The following is a 23,627-nucleotide window of genomic DNA, read 5'->3' as shown; positions in this document are numbered from 1 at the left end:
TCCGTTAAAATGAAGGGCATGAATACCTGAACCAATAAATCAGTGAATCAATGAAAACGAAAGATCAAAGATAGGTCCCTTTCGTGGGGCAGGGGATGGCGAGCAATGAACAAGACACAGAGGTGACGTTCGGATGGGGAGAGCATTTGGGTGCTTGCAGGGGACTCACAGAAATAGGACTCAGTCAGGGGGCTGTGGCCTTGAACCTACAATTCTCTGTCTAAACTTTCAGACACTTGGCCCCTGAGAATCAAAGTTCAGGATGGTAAAGAATTTGAGGTCTCTGCCTAACCTCCATCTCCCTCAAAATGTGTACCACTGATAAAGGGCAACCATGTCAGCATTATTTTCCTTAGGCATCTAATCAATGTTTGCTGAAACGCTGTTCCCTCCCACGACGGATCCCCAATTTCTAGTGCCGGGTTTTACAATATTCCCGTGGGGGAAAGAGGCCTTGGACATAAACGGAAAGCCCTGAAAAAAACCACTTGCTCCCAAGCACAAGTTGGAGAGGCTGTAACTTTAAAATGTGTGGTTTCTGTCCTCTGCACCGTGGGGGACAAGCCCATCTCTAAATGTATCCAAAAATGTCAGCTGTCACATTTGAGGGCAGACATCCAGCCCCGGCCGCCCTGCAAAGGTGGGTATGTTATCGGAAGGCCATCGCAGAGCACTTAATGGACCTGTACTCCTAAATAAACACGGCAGGGGACGCAGGGTGCAGCCTTACGTCCTGGTTGTTTGTGTGTTCCTGTCAGAGTCGTCAATTTCATTGGCCTGTGATGTCGTTACATTTACTTCCTGGAATATGAGATTACACAGATCTGCCTTCGTGGGCACTGGTGGCTAAAATGGGAACAGTTTAATGAATCACAAGTCAGATCCTGTATATAAAATCCACATCACAAGGCAATGGCCAGGCCCCTGCTAGCACAGGAAGATTTATCTTCCCTGGGTTAGACTCTGACCCCTGCTCCCTCACCCTCCTTTCACACCAATAGCAATGTTATCTCATTCCCTGAGGGGCCCATGAGGTCTTATTGGAGGCCCTTTAAAATCTGGAACCAGATTATTCCCCAGGTGTCTAAATGGCTTTTTCATTGCACTGGTCACAGTGAAGCACCACTGTAACTCTGTTAAGGAAAGTGAGCAGTTTCACAAAGACAGGCCGAGTGAGGAAACAGCATGATCATTGCCCATGTGCAACCCAGCTCCAAACACTTGGCCGGCCCGACAGCACTGGCCTCCTGTCACTACGATCCCTTGCTCCCTGGGCCAGATGAGCTGGGAGGGACGCAGAGCTTGAGTCTGCATTCGGGGCACCCCTCCCAGATCACCTCCCGGCCACCCTGGCTTCTGCCACTCCATCATACACCCTTTCGTTGGCTTAAGTCTTTGGGCCCCGTCCCTACCTGTTAAATAAAATGCCACCTGATTGGGATTATATACTTGTCATTACATCTTAATACGACTAAATCTGTCCAAGTTGAAATATCAAGAGGGGAGAACCACAGTCTGCTAACATCCTTCAAACCGAGTGAGCCTGAGTCCATGAGAAGTTTTTCAATGTCCCTCGCTTCTCTTCCCTCTGCCTGTTGCCAGATCTCGCTTCCAGCTCCCCCAGAATGGCTGTAGCGTCTTCATAGTGGTCTTGCCACGGACATAGTGGACACGCCCTATGCCGTCCAGTGTCTTTACTTGTGTCCACACCATGCTGTCCAGCAGGAGAGGAACCCTCTTCCCCAAACCCAGCTGTCTAACTGGACTGACCCCAAAGATTTCTCATTTCTGTGGAGACTCCTTATTTAGCGGAGACTTTCTTTAGAGTCTCACCCCTAAAGGAGTGACCCCGTTCCACTGGGAATCCTGAGCACTGACACCGCAATCATAGGCCTTAGAGGGACAGGGTCTTTTCTTTCCTTTGATGAGCTTTGCCTGATGGCGCCTTCTCTCCATGGAAGGCATGCAAATCCCAACGTAAGAGGCGACACTGCCCTCATACAGGGGTCCCCCCGTCTCCATAGTCTCACTGTTGGTGCTTTCAGTTACCCACAGTCAACCATGGTCCAAAAATATTAAATGGAAAATTCCAGAAATATACAATTAATAAGTTTTAAATCGTATGCTGTTGTGAGTCGAGTGATAAAATCTCGCATGGTCCTGCTCTGTCCCACCCAGGACATAAATCATGCTTTTGTCCTGTGTATCCATGCTGTATGTACAGTATAACGAGATATTTTGAGAGAGGGAGACACAGTGAGACCACAGTCGCATAACTTTTATTATAGTATATGGGTATAATTGTCCTATTTTATTATTAGTGGTTAATCTGTAATTGTGCCCAATTTGTAAGTTAAACTGTATCATAAGTGTGCATGTATAGAAAAAAGCATAATATATACAGGGTTCGGTACTATCCATGGTTTCACGCATCCACCGAGGGTCTTGCTACCTAAGTGCCCCCATGGAGAAGCAGGGATGGCTGTACAAGAAACTCAAGATGCCTGCTCCCACGTTTCTTCTTGAAACACAGCCTTCGAGCCTATGTCTCTTTATCCCCACTTCCAAGAGAACAGTAGTTATCTACTTACAGAGCAAGCAAGAGCATAAACACATAATAAAAGGCATCTGACCATCCGCTCCCTTCAGGGGATAGCAGAGAATGGTGGGGATTTGGGGGAACTGGAGAGCATGTTCCCCTTTAAAGTGCGCATACACCATTCAGTTCCAGCCAATTCATACCAAATAGGAAAAGAAAAATTAAGGAAGCTCCCAGACCAATTTAAAGGGTTTCTGCTTCCAGATTTACAGATGTTCATTTAAATCTAAAAACAGACAAATGAAGAACAACACGGGGCAATATGCAGCTGCTGCCTCAGAGATGATGTTTGGTGTGAATTTGAGTTAGCATTTCCTAAAATGTATTTTATTTATTTTTTTAAATTTTATTTTATTAAATTTATTGTACACCTGAAATCTATGTAATTTTACTAAAATGTATTTTATGATGGTACAGATTTCTTAGTGTTTTAGGTTCCATTGACCTATGAATTTAGAAAAAGGTGATTTAACTAATATGAAACAAATTTCTCATCTCAATCTTTAATCATTACTAATGTGCACTGTGAATTTCTGAGAGGAACAACTAGGAGGCAAGGTATCCTGTGTCTCGATGACTGCAAGACCCTTTCTTTAAGACCATTTCAAGGGTCTGCTGATCCACAGAACAAGCTTGAGGGGTGGCCCGGAGAAAGGGGACCTCAGAAGCTGTCCCACTGCTCCAATTGCTGGCCTCAGGCCAGGGGCACAAGAAGCCTTTGTGGTCCACACAAGGCCCATCCAGCTCCCTAGAGGCTTCACTGAGAGGTGGGGTCAAAACCCTTGCTAGTAATAAGGTAATGGTGCAGGCAAGAGAATGCATACGGGCACGACATGTGCTTTAACTACGGTCTGTACCGAGTGCTATAGGAATAATGGAGGAGCACCCAGATTGGAGAATCAAGAGACGTCTCGAGCTTGCCAGTCAGGCAAGGGTGACCGTGATCCAGGCAGAGATATGTCATACACCAGTGGTTCATTACTGGGAGCAATTTTGCTCCCCCAGGGGATATATATTCGGCAATGTTTAGATACATTTTTTACTGTCACAATGGACTTTCTACTGGCATCTACTGGCTAGAGGCCAGGGATGCTCTTACACATCCTACAGTGCACAGAGCTACCCTACCAACGCAGATGCACCCATCCCAAATGCCAGTAGTGCAGCAGCTGAGAAGCCCCATCACAGGCAAGGCACAGAGGTGTGAGGACAGGTTAACTGGAGACCTGCAGGTGTCAGGTACTGCTGACTGGGGTTCATAGGGGCCTGTCTCCCTCTCCCACCATGCCCGGGACCTAGACTATCTGGTAAGTGCCAGATGAATGAATAAAATCGGTTTCCTCTCAGACAATGGTGATAAGTACAATGCACAGAACACAGGCTATTAACTTCCTGTGACTGTCATGACGAACCACCATAACTAGGTGGCTGAAAACAACAGAAATGCATTCTCTCACAGTGCTGGAGACCAGAAGTCTGAAATCAAGGTGTTGGCAGGATTTGTTCCTTCTGGAGGCTCTGAAGGAGAATGTTTCCTTGTCTCTTCTGACTCCAGGTGACCCTTGGCCGTGCAAACAGAACTCCAATCTGTGCCTCCAGCTTTCATGGGTCTGCGCTTGGCCTTCTCCTCCACGTCTGTGTCTACTCTTCTGTCGCTTATAAGGACATGTGGCCCTGGATTTAGGTTAACCCAGGATGATGTCATCTTGAGACTCTTAATTTAGTTACATCTGCAAATATATCACAGTCACAGGTACTGGGCATTAGGACTTGAACGTAGCTTTGGGGTTGTGGGGTACACAATGCAACGCACTCCACTGGGGAGCTATGGACCTGGAAGGTAGATGAGGAAAACATTCATAGGGGAAGAGCAATGAATCCTCCACCTGGGTCATAATACATGAGTACAAAATATTTACAATGCTAAAAGAGCCTGTCAAGGGAAAAGCTCAGGGGAGTCAACAAAAACTCCACCTAATTCACTTGATATCACTAAATTTCAAGTCTCTGGAATCTGCTCCGGGCAGATTCCATCTGTGCTGTTGGCAGAAAGCCTCATTTTCCTGGGAGTAGAGAGTAAAACTTGAAACGCTCTCTAAGAAGCTCTAGATGCCACAAAGTAGCTCAGTCTTAGCCTAGTCCCCAAACTAAGGAACACTGGGCCTCTGTTTTAAAATTGGCCCTGTCACCATAAATTATTCCCACTTCTTGTCTTGACACAACCTCGAAAAGCTGCTGTTCAGACGTGGTTGCATCAAAGCTGCACGGGTGTGAGAGGGGCATATTTTCAAATGACAGATCCAAGAAGCAAGCCCTTGGTTCTCTAAATGAGCATATTATTTTAAAGATGAAAATGACTCCTGGAATACCCGGTAATCCAACATTTCTCCATAAATCTCATGCAATACGTTCTCCGCAGGTCTAAAGACCTGGTCTTGGGGTACGCACGTGTGTCCTGCAGCCATATTGGAAGGAAAATGAAACAAGGGCCACAGAGAGCAGGGAACCAAGGGTGCCTTTGAAAATGACTCCAAGATCACATCACCAAAACAAACATGATGTTAGCGGAGGGAAGATGAATGGCTGATTTAACTGAGCTCCCCTCAGACTTCTAGTTGGTAAAGATGGGACTCTCCCTTTTTATACAAATACTCTGGTTTCTTGTTCCTCTGAAAGACTGGATGTTGGGTGGGAAGGTTTTCCACTCTGAATGGCTTTCAATGTAATAATACTTAATACTCCTTTTTGAAACAGTTTCCTCTTCTTCTGAATATTTTCATGGGACTGTAACCCATTTGTACATAAAATTGGTTGAAAGTGACATGTTGAAAAGTCCGGCAAACACTACAGCGCGCTCTATTTTCAAGGAATATAAAATTGGGCTCTGTCTGACACCTTGAGTGCGCTTGTGAAAACAGAATGTCACATCTCAAAGGGTTATTCTTGATAGTTTTAAAAAAATAAAATAAAATAAACAGACCTCTCTAGGCAAACAGCCCCTTTGTACTCCAGTTTCCATGGGAACGCTGGCAATTGTACTTTTCACGGCATGGTCTTTTTCACTTGGTTTTTAAAATTCTGGCTTAGGCAGCTGCCTTAGTGACCCTCAAATTTCAGGAAATCATCTTTATCAAGGCAGCACATGATGTGGTGATAGATCCTGAAGCTAGTACCCACGCTGGAGGCCTCGCTGAAGAAAAGAAGATGGATGATCGGGGCACACGTTGGAGGAAGTCTTCATTTTGCCCTGAGCAACTGTGATGCTTATTCATTGTCTCCAGTGTCCCCATTTTGAAAATTCCTGGATGTGAAAGACCAAACATAATATTTGGAATCCTCCTTACAGAAGAATTCCCAGGAATGTACGTCAATACTCCCTCTCCAGGAGGTGAAGCTTAACTTCCCTCCCCTTGTGAGGGGCCGGACTTAGTGACTCACTTCCAAGGGACACAATATGGAGAGGGATAAATGGTCACTTTGCAGTGAAGAGCCTAGTGGATACTACGCTCACTACCTCACCACATGGTAATGGGCTCTTAACCTCTGCAGAATTCTCCCTCAAACACAAAATCCTAATCTAATCATGGACAAAAAGGAAAACATCAGACAAACCCCAATCGAGGGACATTCTACAAAACACTTGACCAGTAATCTTCAAAGCTGTCAAGGTCATAGAAATCAAGGAAAGTGAGAGACTGTCATAGATCAAAGGAGACTAAGGAGACAAAATGACTAGATAAAATCAGGTTCCTGGATTCAATCCTGTAGCCTGAAAAAAGACCCTATGGGACAACTAGTTAATTTCAAATAAAGTCTGTAGTTTAGTGAATAGTATTGAACCAATGTGAATTACTCATTTCTGAAAAATGTACCACGCTTACCTGTTAGGGATGGGGAAAGCGGCCAAGGAGTGTATATGGGAACTCTCTGTGCTATCTTTGCAACTTTCCTATAAATGTAAGATTATTTTAAAAGTAAAAGGTGTATCTTAAAAATAAATAAATTAGCACAATTTCAAGGCTAAAAAGAAAAGGACCAAACGAAAAATAAGAGAAGATGCCATTCTTTGATGTAATGAGGTAGGTTCATTTCAAGATGACAATAATGAGACAAGCTTAGAAAAGCAGGAAATAAAGATAAGGGCAGAGATTATGCAGCTAGAAACAATGGTCTAAATCCTACAGAAAAATTAGAGATGGAGAAGAACCCAAAACCAATAGACTGACGGTTTCCCATTGCCCAGGACGTAGGTCCTTAAAATATGATCGGAACCATGCTCTTTGATGAAGCTTTGTAAAAATGTTCCTGGGCCCCACATTCTTGATTCAAAATCAATAGATATGAGGTGGGACCCAATCATGCATATTTCACAGAGACATCGTCTGTGAAAAGCACACAGACTCTGCAAGAAGTGCAGTCTCTTTCTACTCCCTTTAAATCTTGACTGATAATGGACTTTGACCAATAGAAAACAGTAGAAGTGCCTCTACATACTGTGATTATTACTTTGATGAGTCAACTTAACTGCGGCTGGGTGCCCAAATATTTGATCAAAACTTATTCTGGGTGTGTCCGTGAGAATGTTTCTAGATGAGATTGACATGTAGATTATGAACTGAGTAAAATAGATGGCCGTCCGTAATGTGGGTGGGCCTTGTCCAAATAGTTGAAGGCCTAAATGGAACAAAAAAGCTGACACCCTCCCTCTCCTGTAAGAGGGAATTCCTCCTGCCCGACTGCCTTCAAGCTGGGACATAGGGTTTTTCTGATTCTAACTGAAACATGGATCTTCCTGGGTCGTGAGCCTACCAGCCTGCAGACTGAAGCTACACCACCGACTGCACCACTGGTCTCCTGGATCTCCATATGTCAACTGTTAACCCTGGACCTTGTCAACCTCCATAATCGCATGAGCCAATTCCTTATGATAAATCTCTTTACAAACACACGCACATACATCCTGTTGGTTTTGTTTCTCCGGAGAACCCTGACTAATACAGTAACTTACGAGACTAAGCATTAAGAGACCTATAACACCTTTGGTCATGTACATGGGGGCTCCTTCTTGTTCCCCAGCACCATAATGTGAGGACGCCTAACCAGTTTCATGGAGAGGCCCCCACAGAGCTGAGACCCCCACCAGGCGGTCCAGTTACATTCACAGCCAACAGCCAGCCCAGTTGTCAGTCTGAGAGTCACTCATCCTGGAGCTTCCAGCACCAAGGGAGCCACCAGCTACCTTCAGCCCCAGGAAATCTCATGTGAAACAGAAGAACTGCCCAGATGAACCCACTCAATTCACTGAATCGTAGGAAATAACAAATGGTGTTCTCACAGAGACCGACCTGACCTCATTTCTGGGAGGATTTGATAAGGAGACATTGATGGAGACAGAAGTCAAGAGAGAGGCAACAGATATGTACACGTGGGTGGGCAGCATCCAGTGCTGGGAGAATCTTTTTAAACATACTGTTTATTTATTTTCTTTTGGTTTAAAAAAAGTATTACTGTTATGCCAGATATGTAAAAATATAAGGAAGCCAAAATCTAACTTTTCAGAACTACATAGGTTGTAAACAGTTTTCTCAACAAAAGACAGCTCTCTTTCCTCAGAGAAATTTTGTCAACACCTTTTAAGGAAAAAAAAAGATGTTTCCCACCTCTGTTTATCATCCTATTGAATTTAACAGGAGGTAGGGGATTTTTTAACTAATCCTTTGTTCATTCCCAGTTACAGTGGGAAAGGAGGCATTAAAGGGCAATATTAACTCTTTGTTTATGAAGGATATTAAAACTCTGTAACATTTTTTGAAATCTTTTCCCACTCCATTATTTGCATTTATATTTATCATACTCATGTGTTTTTGACATGTAGAAATTTTAAATATTGTTAAATTAGCGTTCTTTTAATTTGCAATTCCTCCCATTGTATTTTTGCTCTGAAAAGTATCACACGTCTGGAGAGTAGAGAATCACCTATATTTCCTTCTAGGTTTCTCAAGGTTTCATAAATTGATGAATACATAGTCCATGTGGGATGTGCTGGAAGGCCTCTTTTTCATCCCAGAGAACCCGTTTCACTGGTTTTAAAGGCCCATTTCTTTGAATCTACCATGCTACAAAAAATAAATAAATAAATCAAAATTTAAAATAATACTGAAAGACAAAAATTACATGATTTATACCAAGAGCAAGGCTGCTCTACAGAGAACAATTTCAAAAACTAAAATGGCCTCATGAAAGTTAGTTAAGTATCCATTAAATAAAATATTTGAAAGCTCAACTATTTTCAAAAGAAAAACTGTGAAAGAAACCTCAGATTTACCACTTACTAGCCGAGCCTCAGTTAACTTTCCTGAGCCTCAGTTTCCAGTTCTGCAATATGGTAATAATAATACCTATCTTTACAGGCTGTTATGAGCAGTGATAAACATATACAAAACTGATCGCAGGGTCTCAAATCTCAGCTACTAAAAATGTATAAATTCTTTTCTCCTCCATCCTACTCTGAAACGTGGACCATGCTTAAACTTCTACACTTGCTATGCTAGACTCTCCTATTTATTTCTTGCCTCTACCCGCCCCCCCCCGCCCCCACCCCCACCCCCCCACCCCCCCACCCCGCCCTTGTGGATTAACAATCCTTGCTGGCTGGCCTGTGACTTCACTTCTGTATCCTTCGTTCCCACTATGGCACCTAAAGTACAGCAGGCCCTCAAATCGTGTGTTGACTGGATATGTGGCTTTAAAATATCAAAGAAAAGTATCACTGAGAGCGAAAGAATATCATCCAAACTAAATACAAAAAATATTGAATATCAGACTGTGAAGGAAACAACTTGCCAAACTGTAGAGGAATCACCAAACGCCCAAAAGATCTGCAGATGTGACTAGGTGAAGCTGAAAATGTGGGGCTGTAGACAAAAGTGTATTAATATGAGAGCATTCGCAGGCTTTCCCTTGCCTGCCATTGTGTTGATTTTGTGCTCTACTCCCCACCCTGTCCTGAGAAGGAATGGGCTCAGCCTGCCCTGCTACAGGCTGTAGGTGCAGAACAGGGGAAGAAGGAGGCCAGAGTATGAGGAGGAATGAGGGGGCGGTTAGCACCATCTTCAGGGTAAAAGCTGGCACTGGCTGGCAGGGGGATGGGGAAATCTTCAAACACACTCAAGAGCAGAGAGAAGAGCATAATGGATCCCCATGTATTGATCACCTAACTACAATTATCTATTTTATGGGTCTTATTTTATGTAATTCCCACCACTACCCCATTTGGGCTGAAGGATTTAAAAGCAAATCCCAGAGACCATGTAATTCTACCTGTAAACACAGGGGCGTGCATCTCTACCGATAAGGATATAACATAATCTCCATGTTATCATGCATAACAAAATTAACAAGTCCTGTATCATATAAATTCCTATCCATATTCAAAGTTCCCTATTTGTTCTAAAGTGCAAAGAAGAATTCTTTGATGGGAGAGGGATATTTTTGGAGAAAAAGACCTTTTGAAGAGTGTGGGATATAAGAAAACTAGAAAGCTGTGAAAAGGTAATATAAAACATGCGCTGAGCATTATGTAGAGGGTCCCCTTTAATTCCTTCTAGAGATATATATAAGGATTGGAATTTTTAATCAGTTTTGGTCTATGGCAGTGTACCTCAGGAATAATCCAATCTCTCGTAGATTCTACAGGACTGTATGTCAATACGACATAAGGAAATTACGTGACAAACTGCCACTGGGCATAAATATTCTTTATGAAATATGACAAAGGGTAATTAGCCATTATAGAGAACAAAGTAAAAGCCATATAAATTCATGAGAAAAAAAATATCAAGACCTGTAGTGAGTTGAATGGTGGTCTCCTCCATCCAAAAATATCCATTTTCTAATCCCCGGAACCGATGAATATTACCTTATTTTGAAAAACGGTCTTTGCAGATATAATTAAATTAAGGCTCTTGAGATGAGAAGATTGTCCTGGATTATCCAGGTGGGTCCTTATCTAGTGACAAGCATCTTTATAAGAAGACACATAAGAAAAGAGAAGACACATACACAGAGGCACGTGAAGATAGAGCAGAAAGATGTGGCCACAAGCCACGGGATGCAAACCCACCAGAAACAGAAGAGGGCAAGGAATGGACCATTCCTTTGAGCCTCCAGAGGATATACGACCCTATGGAGGCCTTGATTTCAGGCTTCTGGCTTCTGAACTCTGAGAGAATAAATTTCTGTTATTTTGAGTGACCACATTATTTTGAGTGACCGAGTTTGTGGTAATTTGTTACAGCTTCCATAGAAAACGAATACAAATCCAGAGAAAAACATGGGCAAGATAGAGGAAGATGGAAAAGACAGAGCTTTCCAGTACAAAAATTAGAGCGTTTGGTGGTAGCTGGAAAGTTGAGCTCCAGGTAGGAATCGTGTGGAAGGAAAAGAGTCTAGATGGGAAGGAAGAGCGTTGAGAAGTCTTCAGGGCCCGAAGGGGGAGTTTGAATTGAACCTGAGGATAACTACAAGCCACTGAGGAGTCTATTTCACAAGAGACATGGGAAGGGCTATGAACAGATGCCTCAGGAAGAAAGAGAAAGAATAAATAACAACCAGAAGTGTCCATCCTCAGTCTGGTCACTTGGTGATTCACTGACTGAACCAAAGGCACTAAGTGAAGAGCTTACAGATTAATGAGGAAGACAGATGTTAGCAAACAATCACACCACTGAATGCACAATCACAGGCTGGCATAAAGGCTCTGGAAAAGATGAATTTGGTCCCATGAGTTTTCTGCCTGTCCGAAACCAGGGTGCAAGAAGGGCTTCCCTGAGGAGTCATGATTGAGCTGAGAAGTGAAGGGGTATTGGCTGGCAGGCCGCAGGCATTTTAGCGTTGATCACAATGTGTGCACCACAGCTCCGCTTTTTTTTCTTTAAAACAAAAGTTAAGGAGAGTGTGATATTGTGATTTGTAATAAGTATTTATTTGGTCTTTGTCCCGTGTCTGAGACTAAGCTTCTAAAAACCTGGGAATTTCCTAAGTGATGAGAATAATAAAGGGGTCTTTTGTTTGGTTAATGAGGTGACTTCTGGACAGCACCTAAGGGTGGGCCCAGGTTGCCAGGAGAACCAGCCATGTGATTAGACGGCCGGAACATTTATTCCCACACCTCTGACCTCCCAGGAGGGGAGAGAGGTTGGAGGTTGAATCAGTCACAGTCACCAACGGCCAATGATTTCATCAATTATGCCTATGTAATGAAGCCTTTATAAAAATCTAAAACAACAGGGTACGGAGAGCTTCCGGGTTAAACGAGAACAAATCCACGTGCCACTGTGCCAGGCCCAAACTCCAAGAGGACAGAAGCTCCTTTGTTTGGGACCTTGCCTTGTATATCTCTTCACCAGGTTGTTGATTTGTATATTTTAAATCCTTTTGTGATAAATCAGTAATCTAGTGAGCAAATGGGTTTCCCACATTCTGTGAGCCGCTCTAGCAAATTAATGGAACCCAAGGAGGGGGTCATGGCAACCTCTGATCTATAGCCAGTGAGTCAGAAGCACAGGTGACAACCTGGACTTGTAGCTGGCATCTGAAGAAGGGGGTGGTCTTGTAGGACTGAGCCCTTAATCTGTGGGACCTGATGCTCTCTCTGGGTAGACAGTGTCAGAATTGAGCTGAGTTGTACGACACCTAGCTGGTATGGGAGAATTATTTGGTAGTGTGAGAAAATACCCACACATGTATTGGCACAGGGTGCAGAACCTTTAGAGGGGATGATGGAAGGACTGCTGTATATCTAAAACGAATGTTTTTAAACCAGGTTTCTAGTTTCTATTTTTAAACCACATGGCTGTACACGTCTAGTTAGTAAGCACCATTGTAATATCATTGTTATGAAACAGTGCCATATTTTTCTATAAATTGGGAAATTCAAGATTTCAGTTCACCTAGAAACTTCATTTTCCAACTATCAACTACTAAGTGCCAGGCCCGCCACAATAACAATATTGAAAGTTTGGTCACCATTCAACAAATTCGATCCTGCAGACAAGTGAAATGGGGGGAGTCTTCCATATTGAAATCATCTGGCCCCGCTATTCTCATGATTTGAGGTACCAGGTAATTTTCCACGTAGATTTGGCCTGAACATACAAAGGAAAAGTTCAAACAGGGACACAGTGTCTCTTTGGCCTAACCCTGCAGGGATGTTTGCCTTAACCATACGTTTTTTTATTGTCCAGTTAAGTTTTGAGTAATTCAGCTGATGGGATTTTCAGCCCTGCCCATGGGTTGTGACTCATTCCACCTTCAAATTAACAGCTCTTTTGGAAAATGTTTTTTCATGACTTGGCCAAAACTTTCCATGGCTTAATTTTATCCCTTTCTTCCCAGAGAAATGCTTTGAAAAAGTCCTGTGATTGCACACTTCAGAAGCCTTTATTTCTAGCCATGGCAAATGCCTGACCAAGCCACTGATTTCACCTCTGATCTCAGCACCGCTGCCTGGTGCCCTCACCTTCCCTCCGTATCTGCTTCTCAATTCCTTCTCCAGAGTTCAAGTAGGTTTACAGCATCCTGAAACATCCAGTCCATGGAACTAAAAGGCATTTGACAAAAGGAAAAGCTGCACAGAAGGGCAGGGCAGGCAGCCTGGATTCCCGCTCTGCTTCTCTGAGAACAGTGAGATTTTAGCCAAACTGCTTTCTCTCTTGACTTCCTCATCTGTAAAATAATGAGACTGAGCTAAATGACTTGAGGATACCTTCTACCTGCAAAGCACAAGAGCTCAATCTGCTCAGATCAACGTGAAACTGTAGAAAAGTTTGTCTACAGGTCAGCAAAGGCATGGCATGATATCGGGTTGACTGAGAACACTGGGGTGCAGAGGTACATGGTCCTACCCACCAGATTAGAAGGATGCATGCACAGTGCATCAGTCAGTTATTTACTCAGTAACACCGTGTAACAAGCCAGCCCAAAAGTAAGTGGCTACCTCAACAAGCACGTATGCCCATGCTCGTGGGTCCACAGGTCTGCTGGGGCAACTCTACTTCATGCCACAGGTAAGTTGGGCTTGGCTACAAGCCACAGGTAGGATCCAGGCCTCCTCCGCATGTCTCTCAGCCTCATGGGACACATTCTTCTCGTGATGCTTACTGGAGCCAAGAGCAAAGTCAAACTACACAAGCACATTTAAGTTCTCTGCTTATGTTCCGTCCTCCAGCATTCCATTGATCCAAATATGCCACCTGGCCTAGCTCAACACCAAAGGGCCTAAGAAGTCTGCTGTGCCCACAGTGGGAGGGGGGAAGGTAAATGCTGCAATCATTCAGACCATCACATACAGCTTCCTTCTCCCATTACCTTTTCTGACGTGGCCCTTCAATACGTATATGCACTAAATGGACTGGAAAATCAAATAAGACCAGTTTCTGGAATGCATATTTGGAGAGGAAACAAGGCTTTAAGAGGTCATTTACCTAACTTTCAATTTTCCTGAGACGGAAAAGCAAACTATTCTGCAGCTATGGATAATTATGTAGTAAAAGTTAGAATCTGATGAGTGCAGACTATGTTCCAGGCACTATTCCAGGTTCTTTTCATTTATTATCTTATTTAATTGAACTATTATTTAAACATCCCAGCTTATGTTTTACCACATATGGGATACCCAAAACAAAATTAAGCCTGAAAAACAATCTTTCCAATTCAAAACTATTGGTCGAAAAACATTTCTTTGTTATTTGACCAATTAAATCAGTCTTCACTAAATATCTGTAAGACTTACTTTTCCCAACAAAGCTTAAAATAAAGTATTATTATCCACATGTTAAAGATCAAGAAAGAGAAGATTAACACTCATTACATCATAGCTCAAAAGTAAAGAAGATGGAATATGAACCCAGATATATCTGATGCCAAAACCCATGGCCTTCTCATCATATCATGTGTACTTAGGTAACATTGAAACTAAGCATGATACATGCTGAATTAAAGTTTATAGAATAAAGAAAGGAAAGAAGGAAGGAGAGAAGGAAATAAGAATGGAGAGAGGGAAGGGAGGAACGAATAACCTTCCAAAACAGGAAAACTGAACATACGTGAAACAAATCTACAACATTATAAGGCAATTTCAAGCTGTAAACTAAGCAAAAATCAAATTGTATTTTGCCGGAGTTAAATGGTCAATTGGTAGATTCATTCATGTGTTAAACAAACAGTGCTACATCTTGACACAAGTCCCCAGGTGGTAAGAGAGCAGCTTCTGCCTGAGCCCTTCCCAAGGTGTCCAGCAGGGAGAAGCCCAGGGACAGTCCCCACAGCTGGCTTCCAGGCTTACCAGGTTCACCATTTGGTACAAATGGACCCAGACCCCATTTCTCAAGCATGACATCCAGGGTCACACAATCGGATCTCATCCTACGTTCTGTCTACATCTCCCTGCTGGCCACATAGCCTGTCAGCACTGCTCCTCACCAGACCTAGAATGTGCGTCTCTCCCAGGCTCTGGGCCTTTGCACCTGCCCTTCTTCTGCCTGGAATTAGTCCCCTCCTCCCATCTCTACCTGGTAGATTTTTTCTCAGCCTTCAGTGTCCAATCTGATTATCAGCTCCTCTGTGACACCAGCCTCAGATTTCCTTAGAGGACTTAGTCCTTCCCTCCTCTGTGATTCCAGGCCTCATGTTAATACCTCTATTACAGCAGGTATCACATGTCACAGGATCACTGATATACGTGGCTGCTCCTGTCACTTAATTTTGATCCCCTCACAAACAGGAAATATCTTATGCACCTCTGTTACACCCGGTTGTATGTAGCTTAAAACCTAACAGATTAGACCATCTTACCTTCTTACAACTTTACTCAGTTACCCCCCCTCAGTTGACAGAAGCTATACTGGAAGAGAAATGAGATGTGCTTTTGTTACACCCAAAGATGGAGCCAGGCAGCGATGAGAACTTAGCCTTGTTTCTCTGGCTGATTCCTACCCTTCCTTCTAGACTCACCCCTTCCATAAAGCCTTTCGCAAACCCAGGTAGAATCTGTGCATGCCCCGCCCATCAGGTCAGGATCAATTAGGGGCCACCCACAGAACCACGTACTGGGACCAGAGGTCAGGTCCAGCCTGCTGTTGCTCTGAGGCTAATCTATCAATGCACCAAGTCAAAGGGCTGAAACAGTAGCCAGGAAGGAAGTCAGCTCTCAATCCAGGAAATATGAGTGTGCATATAACCAAAACATCAATGGCCAGCTGCCAGGTTAAATGCTAAGAGTCCAGAGAACAGAATAAGGATTTGGGTGCAAAACAGGGGAGCTCAGACAAGTCAAGAAATGTTATCTCTTTCATGTGATTCTTGAAAATGCCAGCCCTAGATATGTCCTCCACTCTGTTTCTATGGCAACTGGGCAAACTTTTATTAGAGCTCTCGCTTCAATACCTCATAACCGTTTATGCATCAGCCACTCCCACTAGTGCATGAATTACTTGAGAGCCACAATTCTGTCACCTTTCTCTCTGTATCCTCACCACTTGATATGATGCTTAGTTCTTTCAAGACGGTAAGGAAGAAGAAAAAGAAAAAGGAAACAGGGGAGGGGAGGGAAAGGAAGGAGAATATGCTTCTCAAAGTTAACGTGGTAAAGAAGCCTTGGTTTCTGCCACCTTCCAGCCACTCACATCCGATTCATCAGCACAGTCATCAACCTCCCAAGTATAAAGCAGGCCCAACACTCCCCACCACCATCAGCACTCACCAGTCCAGGTCCCTGCCGACCGCCGGCAGCACTCATCTAGCCGGCCTGCCTGCTTCCTCGCCAGCCTTCCCACAAAAGCCAACGTGCGACTTGCAAGGGGAAGTCAGAATCTATTATTTTGCTGACCAAATCCTCCCATGATGGCCCATCAGCCTTGGTCCAAAATGGAAGTCCTGACAATGCCCCCCAGGGCCCTGTGTGATCCCTCCGAGTTCACCTCCCTCCTCCCACAGGGAACACCAGGGTCTAACCTCACTGCCTTCATGACGGTGCTTGCACACAACACACTTTCCAACTCAAGGACGCTGACCCTCATAGGCTCTGTCTTTGCACGGCTGTCTTCTTCATTCAGAGTGTCAGTTTCTCAGAGAGAAGCTTCCCTCTCTGAGTGTGCAAGTAGACACACAAACACACTCACACCACTTACCAGATTCATATACACGCACTCACATGCACACACATACACAATCACACACGGGACATAAATATGCAAACACATACACATACATACATATAGACACACTCTCACACACGTACACAGGTTTAAGCCTTCATAAACATAAAATTAAGATTCAACAACACAATTTTGGCTGGTTCCTACTGAAAATGTGATGTCTCATTTGTTCTACAAAAAATACGTTCTTTACTGTAATTGCTACGTACCAACGGAAATCTTTGTTTTCATTTACAAGATAGGATAACCTTAGGAAAAAAAGGGCATTTTTCATGTTTTCAAAGTAGTCTGGAGAGTAGTGTTTGAATTTATATTAAGATTTTACTTAGTTCTGTGGTCTCTCCCAGAAATGAGAGCGTGATATTCACTTTGACAGCCTGAATCTTACAACAACTGAGAAATGAAGGCTTGACTTTTAGACACCTGAGAGTTACACGAAACTGTGCAATTCTTATAAACATTACAGGTCTTCTGGAGCCTATGAACTCCCTCCATTTAAACTCAAAAGCCCCATGACACAGTTCCCGGGGCCTGTAAACCCTGTGATACCACCATAATAACTCCCCTGGCAAGAAATAAGCTTCACTTCCCGCGGCCTATAAAGGACCTTGCCTGACCTTTAATATCAATCAGAGGTAACATGTGCCTGGGAAAGCCCAGGCCTGGGGCCTGAGGTGGGGAGCAGGCCCAGGGCCTCCAGAACCACAGCTCTGCCCGGCAGCCTGGTAAACACTGCAGGCATGCCTGCTCCTGTGGTGGGAACCCCCACGAGCTGCTCTTTCCTCTTCCCTGAGGAGGAGGGACGACTCCCTGCCCCATATACTTATGGGAGAATTAAGAGGCGTCAGCACACATCTATGGAAAAGCTATCCTAGGCCAATCGCTGTGAGGAGTACGATATGGCCTGGACCTTGAGGGGATGCAGAGACCCGTTTTAATATATTGTCATATGTAATCTATGAGATAAGTAAGAGGCCTGGCATAGGGAAGGCCCGCTGTAAATATTTATGTTCCCTAGAGATTCCTGGACTCAGAGAGCTTATCCAGTATTAGGGTGACCATATGACCTGACTGGCCTGGACAAACGCAGCTTAGAGTTATTGTGCTGGAATAATGATTCCTTTCACCATTAAAAGTACACCAGATAAAACAGCAACGTATCTCGTCACCTCAGCCAACATTCTCATTTTTGCGGAAGAGGAAACTGCAGCCCACAGGGAAGAAGTGAGTCGCCACCGCAGACACCCACACCCTGACTCTCCTGGTCATTTGTAAAACCCTGGACAAATTCTGGAATCCACAGTCTCCTCTGCTCTCTCAGTGATCACCCACGGCCTGGGCCTCTTCCTGGGCCCAGGGCATGGGGGGGATTCTGATAGTGAGAAAACCCCTCTTATGTTTTCTGAAGTCACTTGAGTCACTGATAATGAGACGTGTGTACACAAGTGTCAATCTCCGTCAGTGAACTGACCAACTGTGGTAACATTTATTATTTACTTAGATTTATAGCCACCTCCGGATGCCCACAAACTGACTAATTAGGAATTATTTGGAGGCTAGTAAATAGCCCCATGGACCTTTTCGGCATAAATGTCAATTCCACAACTTTGTTGTCACCTAAAGTCTAGCATCAGGTATTTATCAGACACTCCACTAAAAACAAGAGTGTAGCAGAGATGGGGCAAGTTTGTCTTAGCAGCAAAGCTTAAAGGCAAGAAAGGATGGAAAAAGTGAATGAGGAATGAAGGTTATCTCAGTTATTTCTTGGTAACTCTGCAAGTTAGATGTTACTATGTCTACTTTCACAGATAAGGAACCAGAGGCCCCCTGAAGTTGACCCAGTATGATAGTCTTCTGATGTGTCAACACCGCGAGGCTAGTCCCGTTATTCCATCAACCATAAATCTTGGGGTTGCTGGAAAGGCATTCTGTAGATGTGATTAACATCCATAATCACTTGACTTTCAGTAAGGGAAATTATTCTAGATAATCAGTTGAAAGGCCTTAAGAGCAGAGCTGGGACTTTCCTGAGGAAGAAGAAATTCTGCCAGTGGACTATACTATTAGCTCCTGCCTGAGGGTTCCAGCCTGCCCATTCTGACGAGCTACCCTACAGAGTTCACACTTGCCTAGCCAGCCCTCACAATAATGAAAGTGAATCCTTACACTCAATCTCTTATTAGAAACCTGCTACTGGTTCTGCGTCTCCACTTCAACTGACTAATACACCAATATGATGGGGTGTCACTACTATGAGTAGATTATACAAGGTTCTGGCTTCTGTCTTGCTAGGAGACTCCTCTTGCTGATTTTGATGAAGCAAGCTGGCATGTATGAGATGCCCTGTGGAGAGACCTACGTGGCAAAGAACTGAAGGTGGCTTCCAGCTGAAAGTCCAGCAGGAAATTGAGGTCCAACAACCAGCAAAGAACTGAATCCTGCCAACAACCATATGAGCTTGGAAGTGGATCTTTCCCCAGTTGAGCTTTCGGATGAGACCTCAGCCCCAGCCAACACTTTGATTGCAGCCTCGTGAGAGACCCCAAGGACCTAGCTAGGTCATGCCTGGATTCGACCCATAGAAACCATAAGGCAATAAATGTATGTTGTTTTACACCACTACCTGGTCATTTGTTACACAGCAATAGATAACTACTACACCCCTCCAATGCACACTCAACACCGTAGCCAGAGTGATCGTTCTAAACACAAACCTGACAATGTCCTGCCTCTGATTCAAACTCATCCTTCAATGTCTTAGGACCCAAAAGAAGTGGCATTCACGGAGTGCCTACTATGTGTTGATGCTTTCATTTGCCATGTCACTTAATCCACACAGTGACCCAGCAAAGTTAAGGTTATTAACCCCCTTTTACAGATAAGAAAACTGGAGGACTGATTAACTTATTCAGGACTACAGAGCTAGAAAATGACTAAGCAGAGCTGAGACCAAAATTGTCTGGCTTCAAAATTCTTCCCTGTATACCATGCTTTCCCCAAACCCAAAGCATCCGGCGGCAGAATCAGGGAGACAAAAACTAGACAAATGGAGGCAGATGAACCCTAGGCTGAGGAGAAGGGGAGGTTCATTGAAACAAGGGGGAGGAGAAAATTGGAATGTTTCTGCACAATGTCTGATCCTGGAGAGTTTTATTGATCTCCTCGTAAAAATGGAAGTCCAGCAAAAATTAGCGTGTTTGTTACGCATTCCAGGGCTTGGAACTTTAGCGGACTTTGTGAGACGTGTTTGAAACGCAGAGGTAAAATTCCAGAGTCCAAGTCCCTGGGTTCCTTGTCATAGGGCTGCACTGTTGGGCAACTGTCTGAAAGCAATCCTCCAAATTTAGAAAACATGGGTAATTATCCTGTTCCATCTCAGCTTAAAGTGTCTCCTTGTAGCAAAAGTACACCCTACTCTCACCTCAGAAACTTAAACCTCCTAGAACTATCCCATTAACCTTGTAAACCCCCCACATACCAGAAGCTCCATCAGCCTTTAAAAACCAAAGAGCAGAAGGGAAGAGCTCACGGAAACCTTGCAAGAATGTTGAGGTGTTACAGGCATGTTCTTTGAGAGGAGCCCTTTGATAAATTGAGCACAAGTCTCTAAGAGAGAGAAGAGCCACGAAGCCAACTTCTTCCTCCCCTCAGATTTATGAATCTTCCAGCTAGAGGCAAAAGCCTCACTCCATCAAGTTCAAAGCTCAGAGAGGTGAGAAGAAAAGCGAGAAGACCAGAGATTCCCCTGGGATGGAAGTATGTCTGTTTTATGTAACATACATCGCCTGTGTTCTAGAAGCCACATTGCATAGGAAACTTACTTAATAGTCCCCATTTAAAAAGTACTTTCTTTGCATTAAGAATATAAAAAGATGGATATGCTCCTTGCTTGGAATGTATAAAGCAAAGGTTGAAAGTTCCCCCGTGTTTTCTGCTCATGGAAAATAACTTGATTCATCAGCCCAGAGTCCAGATTTTTCTTGGAAGATTGAACATGGAGACTGAGAGTCTATTTGCAATAGTTCAGCTGCCACAGGCTATGGTGTCCAGGTACGTACTGTGTAAGGGCGTTTCTAGTCATTGAAGAAAGGGCAGGCTCCAAAGACTGACTTAACGGATAATGACTACCCCAGAGTGCCTTAATAGTTTGCAGAACTCTGTGATATGTGTTCTTAGAAGACTCGCTGCATAAATACCACATGATTCACAAATCCACTGATATTTCCTGCTTAATAGCTGCTCTTTGGTGTGACGGTGATTAACGGAAAGCTATTAGGCAGTGCCGTGATTATGGACCAAGAACAAAGGCTGAGAGAAACCAACTTCGTGGTTCTAAGAAAAGGAACAACAAAAAGGAAATGAAAGTATCAAAGGGCTGTGTGTCCCATGATGTACATTTCAGCCAAAGCAGAGGTGGGCGAAGGGCTTCTCAGCCTTGCCTGAGTTAACACCTCATTGCTCAACATTTGCCCTATTTGCAAAGGCTGAACACGGACAAAAAAGGCGCCTGAGGACCCAGGAGATCAAGCACTGAAGTAGAATAGGAGTCAAAAGGCATTTCTTCTGCCCTGGACCCACCCCTTCCCTTAGTCATCTGTGAAATGGGACACACACTATTGGTGCTGTTAAAAAATCCCTTCTTTCTTCAGCTTGTTAACTATTTCTTTCAATCCCTTTCATGTATAAGGCACCTGGTACAAAAGTGAATGCAACAGGGGCCCTGCCCCCAAGGGATACCTAGTCAAGGAGGGGGGATGGCCATGAAAAATAACTTTCGTGTGGAGAGTAAGGGTCATACTAGATAACCAACCACAGAAAATGGTATCAGCTTCCAAAAACCTGGAACCAAACTTGTAACCCTCTCTCTCTCAAAGTCATAGCATGGCCTTCATGTTCCAAGCCCATTCGTGGTGCCATCTTGCTCTCCTACTGTTACTTTCTTTTTGCCTAAAATTTCCCCTTCGTATGAAGTTTATTCTCTCTAACAATCTTATCTAATGTTTGTAAATCCACTTCTTGAATAAAGGAACATGCACGTGGCTTGCCTCGAAGAAGGCTTCATAAACACGTGCCCGACTGTAAAGGACTGACGTGTGCACAGACGTGCAAATCGTTCACTGCTGCACAACGTAAAGAAGATGACAGTGGTGATGGGCTTAATGCAAATGCTTCTATTTGTATCAACATGGAATGTAGATGTATATAAATCTTTTCTCACAAAAGATCGAACAGTAGTTCTAAGCTGCAATAAATGATCAATAAACTGACAGCATTCAGGACTGTCGGGCTCAGGCCAGCAGTTCCTGCTCAGGCTTCCCTTGTGACACCAGGTGAGCCTGCTCCTCTAGACACCCATGTTCCCTCTGGACAGAATCCCAGGCCAAGTGCCCAGGTGCTGATGCATCTTCTGTTCTGAGATAAGGACTTGCCAGAACCTCATCCCTGGCCAAGAGGCTGGAAATAAGGGAACAGATGAAGACATGCCGCTGACCACACAGGAGTGAGTCAACCTCATGCCAGTCTCTGACCTTAAATCTTGTCCTCCTTGCTCTGCCTCTCTGAGCAGTATGCGTCTTCAAAGTCCAGTCCTAGTGGCTCGTCCTCCCTAAGGCCTCCTTCCCCTGCCCCAGTAGCTGTCTTCTCCTGGCTCCCAGCCACTGTCACAGAAGCACTGCATTTCCCGTGGCACCAGTGCTGCGCTGACCAGCTCCGTGTTACTCACCCCGAGAAACCCTCCCCCAGAAATTAGCACGGTGCCCAGAACGCACTCAGTGAATACTTATTCAATCACCTTTTTGTTTCTATTTTCCTTTTCTTTCGTGTAATGACTTGGATAACCAATAACACTAAAACACTTCAAAGGGAAGAATCATCAAATATTTTGTGTTCGGCCCATAGGCAGGAACACGCATTGTCTTTAGCTCAGAGTGAGCACCAACAGCCACAAGCACCACACGTCATTGCTGACCTAGGTGAATAGGCAACAGCACACGGTGGCACTAGTTGAATCTCAGTCTGAATCCTGATTCCGTAATTTGGAATCTGTGTGACACTTTGTCTCAGAACCTCTTTGACTCAGTTTGATCATCTGTGAAACCAGGAATATGAAGGTCTGACTCCTAGGATTTTAGGGAAGGTTGACGCGCAGATAGAGCCTCTGGGCCCTAACACAGTAATCACTCAACACATGCGGCTTCCTCCCTCCCCCCAAATGAGGGAGCCGCATTCCTCCTAGGAGAGAGGAGGGAAATACATGCAAAGAGAATCAAGCAGCGTCAGAAAGAGCAAGCAGACTTGTAGGAAGACCCAGGCTTGCTCATGGAGGTGTAGCTGAGTAATTCATGTTCGCACCCAAAGCAATTAAATGGCCAAGATCCACAGGCATCCATCGGTGCTTTAGACATAGGAACGTGTATTAAATTACTAGTGTGCTGAGCATTCATAATTCTACAACTACATAAGATTGAACTAATGATGAAAAGCATACTGTTTTCTGAAAGTTTTGAATGTTTTTCTTAACAGAGCATTAGCTCTCTCTCTCTCTCTCTCTCTCTCTCTCTCTCTCTCTCTCATATATATATATATATATATATATATATATATATATATATATATATGTGACTCGAACCATCTGCTCTACTAAAAACAGAGATATAAGCAAAAGAGGCCCAATCATAACTGGCAGTAAGAGAAATTGCATTCTCCCGCCCTTTGCTCAGGCAGAGAGCCATCAAAGCGTTATGCCATAAAATTTAATTTTTGAATTTTGAATGATTTACAGTGGAGCAGAACTTATAAATCAGAACAGCAACCAT

The sequence above is a fragment of the Rhinolophus sinicus genome, chromosome 1 (genome assembly GCF_057876585.1).
Source record: "Rhinolophus sinicus isolate RSI-liver-muscle chromosome 1, RSI-T2T, whole genome shotgun sequence".
Lineage (NCBI taxonomy): Eukaryota > Metazoa > Chordata > Mammalia > Chiroptera > Rhinolophidae > Rhinolophus > Rhinolophus sinicus.
This window is presented reverse-complemented; position numbering follows the sequence as displayed.